Source organism: Dipodomys ordii, unplaced genomic scaffold (assembly GCF_000151885.1).
Source record: "Dipodomys ordii isolate 6190 unplaced genomic scaffold, Dord_2.0 Scaffold109, whole genome shotgun sequence".
In the NCBI taxonomy this organism is placed as follows: Eukaryota; Metazoa; Chordata; class Mammalia; order Rodentia; family Heteromyidae; genus Dipodomys; species Dipodomys ordii.
In genome coordinates, this window is record NW_012267325.1 from 592,594 (window position 1) to 607,728 (window position 15,135).

The following is a 15,135-nucleotide window of genomic DNA, read 5'->3' on the forward strand; positions in this document are numbered from 1 at the left end:
GGTGGTCCGCCGCGGCCGGCCCTCTCGCTTCTGGGGCAGGTAGCAGGAGCCAAGGGTAATAAAAAGGTAGGGAGGGGTGGGGAGTCGGCCGCCACTCCCTGGATGTCCCGGAGCGGGGGCAGCAGGGAGAAACCAAAGGCCCGCTGCGCGTGGGACCCCGCAGGTGGAGGTCCGGCCGCCAGCGCCAGCCCGGCCACCTGGCCCCTCCCGCGCAAGTCCCCGCGATCGCGACTCCCGCAGCCGAGCCGCGAGCCCGCAGCGCCCGATCGCCCCCGAGATTCGCCTCCGGCGCTGTTTCCCACGCACGCAGAGTCCGGCCGACGTCTCGCGTCTCGGGCAAAAGTCTGGTTACCCCAAGAGTGAAGCTCTTCCAGAGCCGGGATCAATGAGCCCAATGAGCAAACCAAGCAGGGTCGTGACTCAGAAATGAAAGAACATGGGGTCAGCAGAAGAGGTCAGCCACCACGCAGCGATGCTGCCGGGGCCGCTCGGCTCCTGGCTTCCCTCAACCCCAAGGACGTGCAACTCGAGTTCGAAAACCGCTTAAGGACTCCCGCACTACCCCACCGCAGCCCAGCCCAGCCCAGCCCTCTCCTGGCACATCAGACGCCCACGATGGCAGCGCTGAGCGCCCTTGCCCGAAGCTGGGCAGGACGACGGCCCTGAGATTCAGAGTCGCGTCTAGCCAGGCGCCTACCTTTAAGCAGCCAACGCTTCCAGACGCCGTGGGGCGAGCAGGCTCCGGACCAGGGTGGGGGACTTCGGGCAGCACCTCCAGGGCTGAGGCTGGGTTAAGACCGAAGGTGGAGGGCGGGGCTGCAAGAGATCCCAGACGGCGAGGGTAGGGAGGGGTCAGCCGCTGGTAGATTCCCGGGACCGCCTTCTCCCCGCCCACCGCAACCATTGGCCCGCACTCCCCAGGTCCCCAGGTCTCCGGAGGTCTAAACACGCTCCCTGGGGTGCCTAGGTAGAGCGTTCACGCCCACCACCCCCACTTCCCGGGGCAGATGTTCTCGGAGGGCAGGGTCGGAAAGCCGCGAGTTGGCAAAAGTTATCCAGAGTCGCCAGGAAGTCCCTCCGCGCGCACACCCACCCCGGCGATGGGAAGGCTGAGCCTCGGAACTCAGGGTCTCGGCTTCCAGTGTGCCAAAAGACTGTTGCCGACAGACCTTCTCCGGATCCGTGGGCATTTATCTCAGTCACCGGCCGTGGATTGGGCGCTACCCCGAGATGCGGGCATCGTCGAGTGGCGGGTACTGGGCACCTGCGCTCCACGCCTCCGCCTCCGCCTTCCGAGGCATGGGAGGCTCCCGGTGGGCGTTCTGCGCCCTGGGAAGTTTTAATCGCCCGGGGCCAGCTTGACCCTACGGTGGACGGCTTTCGACCTTAGACGCTGTTGGCTCCGAAAACCAAAATCCCAACCCTTAGCCAGCGCTCAAGGACCGCTTCTTATATTCCCCACGTGGGCCAACGAGGCGGAGAAAGGAGCGCTTAAATGGTTGCATGGACTCCACAGGTGCAAGCACCTAGGGCGGGGAAAGGCGCAGTCTCGCCGGACTGGCGACCTTGGCCGGGCGCCCTGCACCCCAGCAAGCCGCTTCTCCCCCGCTACCCCTCAGCCACCTGCCCCTCAGCGGGCTGGGGAGGGGAGGGGAGACGCGCAAACCCTCGCGCCCCGGTGGGCGATGCTGCCAAGTTCCCGAAGCTGGGGAAGAGGGGTCCTGGGTGCAGGCCCCCGGCGTAGCTTGGCCCTCTCGGTCTTGGCTCTGACTCTGGACAGCCCTTCACAGTCCTGGAGATCTGCCCCTGTACGCCATCGCCCCGGGTACCGCAGCGGGGTGGGGGGCGACCGAAGGCCGAGCGTGGCCCACTTCAGCTGTTCTTGTCCACGCCGGCCGTCGCAGTCACCCTAGTTTTGCTGTGGTTGAGGAGTGTTCGAGATTAGAGGCGGCCCGTTGTCGTCCCAGCTGCGATGGAGATGGTCAGAAACACTGAGTTCTGTCTTTTAAGACCCTGAGATCTCGACGCAGAGATCGGAGAAGTGAGGAGTACCGGCTAGATCTTCTGCCGAGCCCAGCGCCTCTGGGAAAGGCTGGTGTGCTTGGAAAAGCAGAGTGCACGCGGCCGCCCGCTCTTCCCCGGGATTCTACCCCGGGCTTTCCATCCACCGCGGCGGCTTCCCGAAGGATTTAAAGGGGTGGCCCACAGGTGTCAGGCCGTTTTTAAGTGTATTCAAGGGCTTGGGCTTTAGAAGCCTTGTGCACCTTACCTTAGAGTCTTGTTCTATACAGAATCAAGTTTGCTATATTTTAAATACTTTTAAAATGAACAACACGTGCCTGTTAAATCGTTTAAAGAAAGAAATAAAAGCAGAAGTCCCAGCGATTTCATCCTTAACTCTTCAAAGGCAATCCCAATCAACAGTTCGGTTTGTTCCCTACTCCCATTCCTCCCATTCCTCCCATTCCTCCGCCCAACTTAGGTAGAGTACCTTAACCAAGTCACATCGCCAGCCTGCGCTGGAGCTTTTCTCTTTTCTCTTCTCTCTTCTTTTATGTGTCTACCTCTCCTTCTCCCCTCCCTCCCTCCCTCCCTCCCTCCCTTCCTTCCTTCCTTCCTTCCTTCCTCAGTACTGGGATTTGAATTTAGGGCCTCACCTTTGTTTGTTTGTTTGTTTGTTTGTTTTTGGTCCGGTCGTGGGGCTTGAACTCTGGGCCTGGGCGCTGTCCCTCAGCAATTCAGCTCAAGGCTAGCGCTCTATCACTTGAGCCACAGTGCCACTTCCAGCTTTTTTCTTTTTGCTTATATGGTGCTGAGGAATCGAACCCAGGGCATGCAAGGCAAGCACTCTACCACTGAGCCACCTTCCCAGCCCCAGGGCCTCACCTTTGTTAGAAGATGCTTTACCACTTGAGTTGTAACTCTAGCTTTCCTTTTTATGGGGGGGAGGTTCTAGTCTAGGAGCTTGAAAACTAGGGCCTGGGTGCTGTCCCTGAGCTTCTGTGCTCCAGGCTAGCACTCCACCACTGGAGCCACAGCTCCACTTCTGGCTTTTATTTTTTATTATATCAGAGATAAGAATCTCAAGGGCTTTCCTGCCTGGGCTGGCTTCAAATGGATATCCTCAGATGTCAGTTTCCTGAGTAGCTAGGATTACAGGCATAAGTCATTGGTAGCATGCTCCATGTAAGCCCCCCCCAATAGTATTATTACTCATTATGTATTTATCTGTCCACTAGTCACCATCCCCTATTAATATCTGAAGATTTTATTCCTTATATGTGCTGTCTGTATAGAATTTTTCCTTCCCTTCCTCCCTCCTTCCTTCCCTTCCTCCCTCCGTCCCTCCTTCCCTTCCCTTCCTTCCTTTCTTCCTTCCTTCCTTCCTTCTTTCCTTCCTCCTTTCTTTTCCATTCATTTCGATTTCTTTCCTTTCTCCTTTCTCTTCCTTTTCCTGACCAGTTCTGGTTTCCTTGCTTAGGTTGGACTTGAACTTCTAGGGGTTTATCTTGGGCTTAGTGTGCCTTCCACCCCCACAGTTTTAACAAACATTGTTTGAAAACCTAGCTACTAATTGGCAGGGCACAAAGTCAGGTACAGGGAATACAACTGTGAGCAAAGTAGTCTAATCTCCTTTACATGTGTTGAGGAAGGTCTGAATTTGTGTAGATACTTGACAAATGTAAAGGGAGCAAAGAAAAAAATGTAAAGCATCAAAGAGAAGAGAGTTTGGGAAGTTGAGGGGATGACAAAGTTCTGCCCACCAAAGGAACTGGAAAGATCTGAGGCCTTAGCTCAGCGAAGGAGTGACGAGTGCTATTCCAGGCCCTAGGTTACCACTACACTACATCCCAGAGTGCTGGGCTCCTTCTCAGATCTGAAGGTGGAGGAGTGGCCTGAGGGGATGGGAGGTTTGCTATAGACAGTTGGTGAGATAGGAGAATGCTTGTATATTTACGTGCAAGTCTTCATTGGAGGAGTTAGCCCTCTGTATCCTAGGGTTCTGGATCCTTGGATTCCATCAACTACAGATCAAAAAAGATTTGGAAAAGATCACATCCATACTGAAAATATGCAGATTTTTTGTCCTTATTCTTTAAATTATATAATATAATAACTTATGCTAAGTATTGTGGATAGCATCTATTAGATGTGATTAGCAGCCACGAAATAAAGTAAACAGGAAGACGTGTGAGGGCTGTATGGAAATTTGACAATATTTTATATAAGGGACTTGAATACTCTTCAGTTTTTCTACAGGGCACTGTGGAGTCAATCTTCACAGACACCAGAGTTGTCTAAGTGGAAAGCCTCTGTAAACATCATAAACCTGTAAAGCTTTAACTAAAGGCCAGTATTTGTTTAGATCCCAACCCCCCACACCCCCATTCTTGGGGCTTAACTCAGAGCCTGGTTGCTGTTCTTGAGATTTTTTGCTCCAAGCTAGCATTATACCACTTCAGTTACAGCTCTACTTCCAGTTTTTTGGTGGTTATTAGAGATAAGAGTTTCACAGACTTTTCTGCCCTGGGCTGGCTTTGAACACAATCCTCAGATTTCAGCCTCTTGAGTAGCTAGGATTACAGGTGTGAGCCACTGGCACCTGGCTGCCTATAATTTTTTTTTGGGGGGTGAAGGGTTGGGGGGGAGTTGTGGGACTTGAACTCTGGGCCTGGGGCTGTCCCTCAGCTCTTCAGCTCAAGGTGAGCACTCTACCACTTGAGCCACAGCACCACTTCCCTGCCTATAATTTTTAAAGACAATTTTTAGCTTTGATAAAATGTGGTGTGTGTGGGGGGGGTGGACACTAGTACTGGGGCTTGAACTCAGAGCTTTGTATTCTTGGCTTTTTCACTCAAAACTGGCACTCTACCATTTCAGTCACAGCTCCACATCAGTCTAGTATTTTTCAGGTTAATTGGGAATAAGAGTCTGCGGCTCAGATTCATCTGCTTAGGCTGATTTCAAACCAGAACTTCAGATCAGCCTTCAGAGTAGCTAAGATTACAGACATGAGCCGTTAGCCCCAGGCTGAAATACACATCTCTTACTTGTACTAGTGGTGATGGTTGTATAAAGCTGGTATAGTTCCTCTATGTGCCTCTCCACTCCCGGGGACTGAATCCAAGCCCTTTCCTGTGTTTGGGAGTTCTGCCACTAAGCTACATCCCCAGCACCTTTTTAAGATTTTGAGACAGATAGCTCACTAAATTGTCTCGGCAGGCCCTCAAATTAGAGCTCTTCCTCTGAATAGCTGGGAATATAGGCAAGCACCACTACCCTAGGCCCCAATTTTTATTCCTTAGGGCTTTGGAAATTTCTGGAATGGCATATTAGAATTGTTATGACCTTGGTTAAATTTTCAGGTGTACAGATAGGATATTAAGGAAAGTTCTGGCTGAAATGTGGCTTAGTGGTGGAGTGCTTGCTTAGCATGCATGAAGCCCTGAGTTCAATTCCTCAGTATCACATAAACAGAAAAGGCTGGAAGTGGTGCTGTGGCTCAATTGGGAGAGCGCTAGCCTTGAGCACAGAGGGGCACAAGGACAGTGCCTCGGCCCTGAGTTCAAGCCCCAGGATGAAAAGTTCTGGAGGCAGAAGGAAACCCATAGTAATATTAAAAGGAGACATACTGTTAATAAACTAAATGTCCATGACCTAGAAAACAATTATGAGGCAGAGGTTATAAGACTGGATAAAAAACTGAAACCAATCAATACAAGATCTATCCATTGGTTGTCTACAAGAAATCCACTGTGAGCTCTGGGTGTGGCTAGAGCAGTAGAGCAGCTGCCTAGCAAGCAAATTACAAACTCCACTATTATCAACAACAAAAAGAGAAAGAAAAGACTCCCCTGTTGGCTCACATCTGTATTCTTATCTACTTAGGAGTCTGAGATCTGAGGATCATGATTTGAAGCCAGCTGGGGCAGGAAAGTCTGTGAGTCTCTTATCTCCAGTGAACTACTTAGAAAAAGCCATAAATGGTACTCCCTTGAGTACCCAGGCCCTGAGTTCAAGTCACAGGACTAGCAGAAAAATAAATAAAGAGAGAGAAAGAAGGAAGGAAGAAAAAAAGGAAGGGACAGCAAAATGCCAAAAGCCAGAAGTAGAAATGTGGCTTAACTGGGCAGAGTTCCCGCCATGAACAAAAAATTCCAAGAGAGAGCAAGAAGCCCGAAGTTCAAGCCCTAGTACTGACAATACACACACACACACACACACACACACACACACACACACACACACACATTGTGAGTCTGAAATTTCAAGCCCCAGTACTGGCATTAAAAAAAAAAAAAAGATTCTAAGGAGTCTGAGATTTCACCGTACTTGCAATTACCAAGGGAGCTACTGAAGTTTCATTGTTGTTGGTAGGAGAAACTAGAATGCTGGTAAGAGATGCAAGTTGATTGATTATTCCTAGTAATAGCCTATAGTAGCTGGACTGTCAGCATTTTTCAGAGGGTGGGAGAATGGGTGAATTGCTGGAGTGCAGGGTTGAGAAGCTCTTTTTTTTTTGTTGGTCTTGGGACTTGAACTCTGGGCCTGAGCCCTGTCCCTCAGCTCTTCAGCTCAAGGCTAGTGCTCTACTACTTGAGCTATAGCACCACTTCCGGTTTTCTGGTGGTTTATTAGAGATAAGAGTTTCACGGACTTTCCTGCCCAGGCTGGCTTTGAACCGTAATCCTTAGGTCTCAGCCTCCTGAGTAGCTAGGATTCCAGGTGTGAGTCACTGGCGCCTGGCAAGAAGCTCTTACAATTATAATGAGGAGTGAACATGTTTGCTCTTCACTGTGTCTTTCAGGGTTGGAAGAAAACCTGTCTTTGGCTCTGGAGGGAAATATTGTCTCTTTCTTCCAAGTGTGTCTATGAAAACAGTTGTGAAGAGAGGGCAGACTTGCTTTTCAGATGTGTACACACCAATGGAGAATTGACTCCTGAACCCCAAAGGTTGTGTGTGTGTGTGTGTGTGTGTGTGTGTTGAGGTTTGTAAAAGGGCCTCACAAATAGGTGCACTACTATTTGTCAAGCACCCAAGACCCTATTTTTTTGAGGCAGGGTCATATGATGTAGCCCAGGATGGCCTGACTCATGATTCTCTTGCCTCTACCTCTCTGATTCTAGGATTCTAGGCCTATACTCTCACACTAGACTCTGATCCTCACTTTTTTCTGCATGCTATTACTGGGGCTTGAACTCAGTGTCTCACTGAGTTACTGTTTGGCTTTTTCTTTTCAAGGCCGGTGCTCTACCACTTGAGCTCCACCTCTACTTCAGGCCTTTTGCTATTTAATTGGAGATAGACTCTTTTTTGCCTGGGCTGGCTTCAAACTACCATCTTTAGACCTCAGCCTCCTGAATAGCTAGGATTACAGGTGTGAGCCACCAGAGTCAAACTGACCCCCACTTTTTTAACAGTCTGCTGCTCTAAGGGTACATTTGAGGTTCCTCTCTGGTCTCCAACTGGGAAATGAACTAATTGGAAAAAGAAAAGGAAAAAATTCAAAACATGAATTAGTTATTAGGCCCTATTTTCCTAGCCTGGACTTAAGCAATTTTTCTCAGCTATATTTTTTTAACTCCTCAGTTTATTTTGGAAACAGACTTTTCTGACACATATCTGCTAGAAATGGAGGCCAGCAATCTGACAGTATACTAAAGTAACCTATTGGCCTGTAACTTTATTAAGTGCTGCTGAAGGATTATTATTAAGATATCAACACATCAACATAACAGGACTCTTCCCAATGTTTGGGACTCTTTCACATTTTACAGTTGACATCTGCCTTGCATGTGCATAGAAAAGACATACTCCCCACTGACCAAAGATAAACTGCACATAAGAGTCCTTCTTACTATAAAAAACTAAAATTTTAGAAGCGAAGTGGCTTAAATGGGAGCAAATAAGGGGAAATCCTATAAAACAGACACAAACCAACCAGCACTAAGATACTAAGATTTCTGGAGGTGTGGCTGAGCAGTATTATGCCAGCTTAGCTTTAGCAAGCACCAGGCTAAATAAATAAATAAGGTAGGCAGGAAGGCAGGCAGGCAGGCAGACAGGAAAGAAGGAAGGAAGGAAGGAAGGAAGGAAGGAAGGAAGGAAGGAAGGAAGGAAGGAAGGAAGGAAGGCAGGCAGGCAGGCAGGCTAGATTAGAAACACCAAGATTTAGTTCACCAATCTTTTATTGATTGATTTTTTTTTTGAGGCAGAGTCCCTCATTAGTAGCTCAGACTGGCCTTGACCTTGTGATCCTCCTACCTCAGCCTCCCTCGTACTAAGATTGCCACACATGCATTACCACACCAGTTTCGTCTAATTTTTAAATATACAAGTGTGTACTAAGTGTGTGGGACAGGTATTTGGCCTCAGTTATGCAGTTAGGAATAGAAGACAGCTGGGACAAAAGCATACATGGCAAGAAACTAAGAAAGGACATAAATCACCTTTTCTTTTCCTGCCCAGGGCAGTAGGTTCCAAGTCCAGGCAATGCTTAGACCAGCAAGCCCTCCCACTTTCACCCAGGATGAGAGGGCACTCCCGCCTCTTCCCCCCCAAAAGGCCAATCTTTCTATAAGGTAAATAAAGAGAAGTAATAGAATCCTAATAATTTAGTAATTATTCTGTAGGGTCAGAAGCCAAGAGATGGAAATACTCTCCATGCCCAACCCTTCAATGGTCACATGCCAACAGGACAAGGTGAGGTTAGGATGGCTAGCTACTACTCTGCTCGCTCTGGAGGCAGCCCAGTAGAAGCAGATGTAGAGATTGGTTCCAGCTGGATCTATCTGATAATTCCATTGGCTGGGAAGTTGACCTGAGTGTCCAGCCCCTGACTAAAGAGTTCATCTGCTCCTCAGGCTCTTCTTGATTGCTATGTGTGGAGTTGGGGGGGGGAGGGAAGCAGCCGACTCCCCTTAATGCCCTGCCCTGCCCTGCCAGCTGCTTCTGTGATACCGAGGTCGGCTCTAATTCATCCACCCCTGCCTCTGTCCCCTTGACTTCTCAGAAGCCTCCAACCCTCACTCGGGTCTGCCAACTTGCTGCATTTGCTTACCCTTTGTCTCTCTGTTTCTGTGGCCCTCTTACCCTCCCAAAGACAAAAAAAAAAAAAAGACAAAAAGAAAAGAAAACAAAAACAGCAAAAAGAAAAAAAACCTGTTTCCATTTTCTGGAGTTCATTTCAATAAATATTATTTTATATAATCAAGGGCACATAGGCATTGTGCCCTTGTATTCCTCTCCTAAGAGTGTCCTCCTTTGATTTGTTCTAGGTCCATCAATTTCCCTGCAAATGACATATTATTCTTTCTAATGGCTGTGTAAAATTCTGTTGTGTATAAGTACATTATTTTTTGTCGGTCGTGGGCTTGAACTCTGGGCCTGGGTGCTGTCCTTCAGCTCTTCAGCTCAAGGCTAGCGCTCTACCACTTGAGCCACAGTGCCACTTCTGGTTTTTTCTGCTTATGTGGTGCTGAGGAATCAAACCCAGGGCCTCATGCATGCAAGGCAAGCACTCTACCACTGAGCCACCTTCCCAGACCAAGTACCTCATATTTTGGATCCATCATAGGGCATTTGGGCTGTGTCCATAGCTATTGTGAATAGTGCAGCAATGAACATGGATGTGCAGGTATCTTTACACTGTCCTGGCTTGTAATATTCTAGATAGATGCCCAGGAATGGTAAGGCTGGGTCTCTTGGTGTTTTGTTTTTAAAAGTCATCTTGGAATTTTGAACTCTTCTTGTTCAGACTAGAAAACTGTCAAAAGAACTTGAGAAACCACTGGCAAGAGGGGGTTAACCTGGAGCTGTGAGGTCTCTCCTTGGAAGAGGCAAGTGGATGGGGAAATGGCCAGAATTTGGAGCAGAAGGAAGAGACCAGATGCTGAAAAGCCGACTTTTCCAGCATGGTTTGCACTAAAGTTCTTAGGAGGAGGATGCTGCAGCTGGGACTCCCTCTTCTGGTCACTCACTCACTCTTAGCTTAGCTTAGTGTTTGGGGCCCCCCAGTGGGGAAGCACTCTGTTCTTCTGCATAAGGTTTGTAATCATTGTAGAATATTTACGTCCAATGGCCAGCCATATATACTTACCTTGGGCCATTTTCCTTAGGTTTAAAGGGATCTATCTAGCATCTGTCGGTCTACCAATCACCTTTATTTACCATCTACTTATCTGTATCTATTATGTATCATCTATCATCTACTTATCTGTCAATCTATGTACCATCTATCTATCCTGTTTATCTAACACCTATCATCCTTATCATCTACAGGTATGTTTATCAATTATCTATCCTCTGTCTATATCTATATCTATATCTATCATCTATCTGTATTTATCATCTTTGTATCAGCTATCTATCTCTATCTATTGATCTACCTCCCCCCCCCCTCTCTCTCTGCCTTTTGTAGCTCCACCCATTGGAAAGCTTGCTCTCATTCAGGGCCAGCTCTCAATATAGCTGATATGCATTTTCAGCTGTACCCCTGATCTGTGTAAAGCTTGGGATTATCTTTCTTTTGCTAGTCATATAGGATCCCCTGGAGAGAGAGAGACACTGGTTCATCTGTGGCAGGGGCCATGGGCATCTGGGCAGGCAACCTGTACATGCAGATTATTTGTATCATCTGCCCCTCTGAGGCCTTATGATCATGAATCATTTGCATTGTATGATTACCGCTGAGCACCTGTGCCTTTATGACATGTTAGGTCCAGTGGAATCCAGTTCACAGCAATGAGTTATGGATGTATGGTAAATCTGTTTTCTGGTCACTGTTTTCTGTCTCTACCAGGGACCAGTAAGATGCTATGAGCTGTTTCTTTTTTAAAAAATTATTTATTTTAAAGTCACAAATACCTTTTAATCCTCACAATGATAGTCATCATCATCTTAATCTACATTGCTTATGAACTCTATGACCTTTAGCAATAAAGCTAATTTTTTTTTACAAATTGGGTGATATGTACATTTCTTTTTGCTTAGTATCAGCTGTTCCTCTTTCTCTCTCATTTCCTCCCTCCCTTCACTGCCCTTGAGTTGCTTACTTAGTTCACTTCCATCAATGTCCAGTGTAGCTGATGAGCCCCTTTGCTATATTTTTTTCACCTGCTTTTCACTGATTCTGTGTCTTCTCCCTCCTTCCTCAGATGTACAAATGTATATACCATCTATGAGAATACAGAGCCATCTAAAAACCATAGGCCAAATTAAGAAAGGTCCTTTGTTTAGGAGCTGTTTCTTAAAGTGCATAGAGAATTGGCTCTCTGTATCTACAGATTCAATCAGTTACATACTGAAAAATACTGGAAGCCGGGTGCAGATGGCTCATGCCTGTAATTCTAGCTACTCAGGAGGCTGAGATCTGAGGATCACAGTTCAAAGCCAGCCCGGGAAGTAAAGTCCGTGAGACTCTTCTCTCCAATAAACCACCAGAAAACTGGAAGTGGTGTTGTGACTCAAGTGGTAGAGTGCTAGCCTTGAGCTGAAGAGCTGAGGGACAGAGCCCAAGTCTAGAGTTCAAGACCCATGACTGATAGTATACTTAAGAAAGCAGTCCCAAGTGTAAGTCCCCTGAACAACTAATGACTTGTTTATCAAAATGAATACCAGAAAGTGGAAACACATTCTGGGGGGTGGCTAAGGGGAGGGCACAAAATTGGGGAGAAAAGGTAATTAAATGAAATCATTATATTCAATGTACATTATGTAAAAAAAAAAGATGTAATTTGCGGATAGGGATGGAAGGGGAAAATGGGGGAGACAAAGGAAGGGGTGACACCGGCCAAGAAGCATTGTATTCACAACCTGATTTGTGGATTCATAAGTTCTTTGGACAACAACTAAATCATAAAATTTAAAAAAGAAAAGACTGGAGTCAGTACTGAAGATACATAGAGATTTTTTTTCCCCCGCTTGTCATTGTCCTCTTAACAATATAAGAGCCAGGTGAGGATGTCCTGTGGTTATCCCATAATCTTAATTACTCAAGAGGCTGAAATCTGAAGATGATGGTTCAAAGCCAGCTCTGTTAGGAAATTCCATTAGATTCTTATCTCCAATGAGCCACAAAAAACCTGGAAGGGGACCTGAGGCTTGAGTGGTACAGTGCCAATGAAAACAAAAAAACAATGTAAGAGCTGTTTACATAGTATTTATATCGTACCAACTATTTTATGCAATCCAGAGATGATTTAAAGTCTACAGGAAGATTTCATGTCAATACTGTGTTGTTTATACAAAGGGCCAAGTGTCTATATGTAGATTTTGTATCCTTGGGGCTTCGAGAAGCTGATCAACCCCCACAGATTCGGAGGGACAACTATCCCTGCTGCGGATGACATAGGAGCCTGTGATGAGATTCTTACACCAGCGTTCGCTCTGCACAGTTTTCTACTGCTGACTGCTTCTTCCACAAGCTCTGAAAATGGGATTGCAGGACCCTCTGCACAGCAGCTTGGAGCTTAGAATCCTTCTGCGCCACCTGGTGGAAGAACTGGAACCACCTTCCTTTGGGTGGAAGGCTTTGAACCGCAGTCCTGTGCGTTCTCCAGAGCCTAAATGGCTGCACCAGTGCTGTGGTAGGAGATTCAAGAGGCAGCAGTTTGTCTTTGTGCTGTGTGGAGAGAGCACTGTGAGTGGTGGCCTTCACTGTAAGATGATCTCGGCATTGCCACTGGGAGCCACAGACGCTGCCTGCTGGAAGTGAGTTCTTCTCTGGGATGCTCTCATCTTGTGGAGACACTCAGATTGGGGAGAGTTGATTGCGGGAGGCGGGGGGGGCGGTGGATAGGGACCCACGTGATAACTGTAGTTGTTATTTCAGACAAGGCCCATTCCCACCCTTGCCCCTATTAAATCTTTGTGGAGAAGAGGTCTTCATTTCCTGTCCTCAGGCAAGGGAACTTGTTTGCTGGGCCTAGGAGCAGATGTGGCCACATGTGGGCCTGTATCCTGTGGAGTTTTTCTGCCTCTCACCACTGCCATGCCACTCATGGCCTACAAAACCAGCTACCACTCTTTTTACCTCACTTCCAGGTTCAGGTTTTGCTATTCTTTCTGCCTGGATGGTCCTTGTCCTTATGTGTTCATGGCTTTCTAAAAAGGCCTCTGTAACCAGGCACTGGGGGCTCAAACCTGTAATTCTAGCTACTCAGGTGGCTGAGCTCTGAGGATTGAGGTTTGAAGCCAGGCCAGGCAGAAAAGTCTGTGAGATGAAAATTAATCAACAAAAAGCCAGAATGATTGAAGGGTCAACTTATGAGCACATATAACTATCATGTGTGTCCATGTGCCTAGCAATGTGTCAAGATACAAGAGCAAAGTAATATAATTAAATGAAGAAAGACTTCTCAAATCTCTGAGAGAAAACCAGACAGAAATTAATAAAGGATCACTTTTGTGCTGTTTACTATGTTGAAAGTTAAGGGATAATGATATAACATGTAGAATTAACCTAGCTTTAGTAAACTTATTTGCATATGAAACAAAGAAAGATTAACTAAAGTTAAGGGATTATCATGAGTCATTTTGAACAGATGTGCAGCTTCTACATGGACAATAGAAGCAAAACTTGACAGAACTAAGAACCACAAGGTGTAATTGTGTGTGTGTGTGTTTAACCTCCACCCCAGGAGTTAGAATATGAAATTGTAATTCATGGGCTAAGCAGATAGAACATGTGGCATACTGCTGAAAGCAGCAAACAGAAAATTCATAGGCTATTAGAAGAGAATAGGGTTGAAAATGGAATACTTTAACAGCTTCAAGAAGTTAGGAAAAACAAACTGTATGTACTAGAAAGAGCCAAAAGCCAAGTACAACTAGGGAACCAAAAAAATAAAAAAAAGTTCAAACACATGTGAGACTCTACCAAAGGGAGACAGACGCTAGACAGATCCTACCAAGTTTTCCCAACACACACTCCAGGTGCCAAAGCAAAGCATTGCTGTTTTCACCACACTCACGGTTATATTTGTGACAATGATTAAACGTTTTTCTTGGTGCTGGTTCTAGGGCTTGAACTCAGGGCATTGGCACGATCCCAGAGCTTTTTTGCTCAAGGTTAGTGCTCTACCACTTGAGCCCCTGCTCTACTTCCAGAATTTTGTGGCTAATTGGAGATAAGAGTATCGTGACCTTCCCTGCCCAGACTGGTTTCGAACTGTGACCCTTAGATCTTAGCCTCCCTGTGTAGCTAGGATTATGGGTGTGAGCCGTAGGTGCCCAGTTTAAACTTTTTTTTTTTTGTCAGTTGTGGGGATTGAACTCTGGGCCTGGCACTGTCACTGAGCTTTTCAGCTGAAGGCCAGTGCTCTACCACTTGAGTCACAGTGCCACTTCTGATTTTTCTGCTTATGTGGTGCTGAGGAGTCGAACCCAGGGCCTCAGGTATGTGAGGAAAGCACTCTACCACTGGGCCACCTTCCCAGCCCACAGTTTTAACTCTTAATTCTGCCAAACAAATGGATGAAAAAGTCTCACTTTTTGTCTGCATCTTGGTAATGTGTGATGCTGAATAACTTTTTCTTTTCTTGTCTGTTGTGGGGCTTGAACTTAGGGCCTGTGCACTGTCCCTGAGTTTTTTTGCTCAAGGTTAGTACTCTACCACTTTGAGCCACAGTTCCACTTCTGTTCTGATGGTTAATTGGCAATGCATCTCGTAGGTTTTCCTGTTCCAGCTGGCTATGAATGGCTAGGATCACAGGCACGAGCCACCCGTACCGGGCGCTAACTTCTAGTATTTATTAGCCACCTTTGGCTTTCATTATGTGATCTTACTGTGTTCATTTTCTTATTTTGATGAACATTATCACACTTTCAGTTTTTCTTTCTTTTTTTTTTGGGTCCGGTCGTGGGGCTTGAACTCTGGGCCTGGGAGCTGCCCCTCAACTCTTCAGCTCAAGGCTAGTGCTCTACCACTTGAGCCACTTCTGGCTTTTTTCTTTTTTTGCTTATGTGGTGCTGAGGAATCGAACCCAGGGCCTCATGCATGCAAGGCAAGCGCTCTACCACTGAGCCACCTTCCCAGCCCATCAGTTTTTTTTTCCTTTTGCAGAGTATTTTTTATTGTATTGTAATGATATTGGTGTTTTATGTTTAAATTTTTGGTGATAATAGGACCTGAA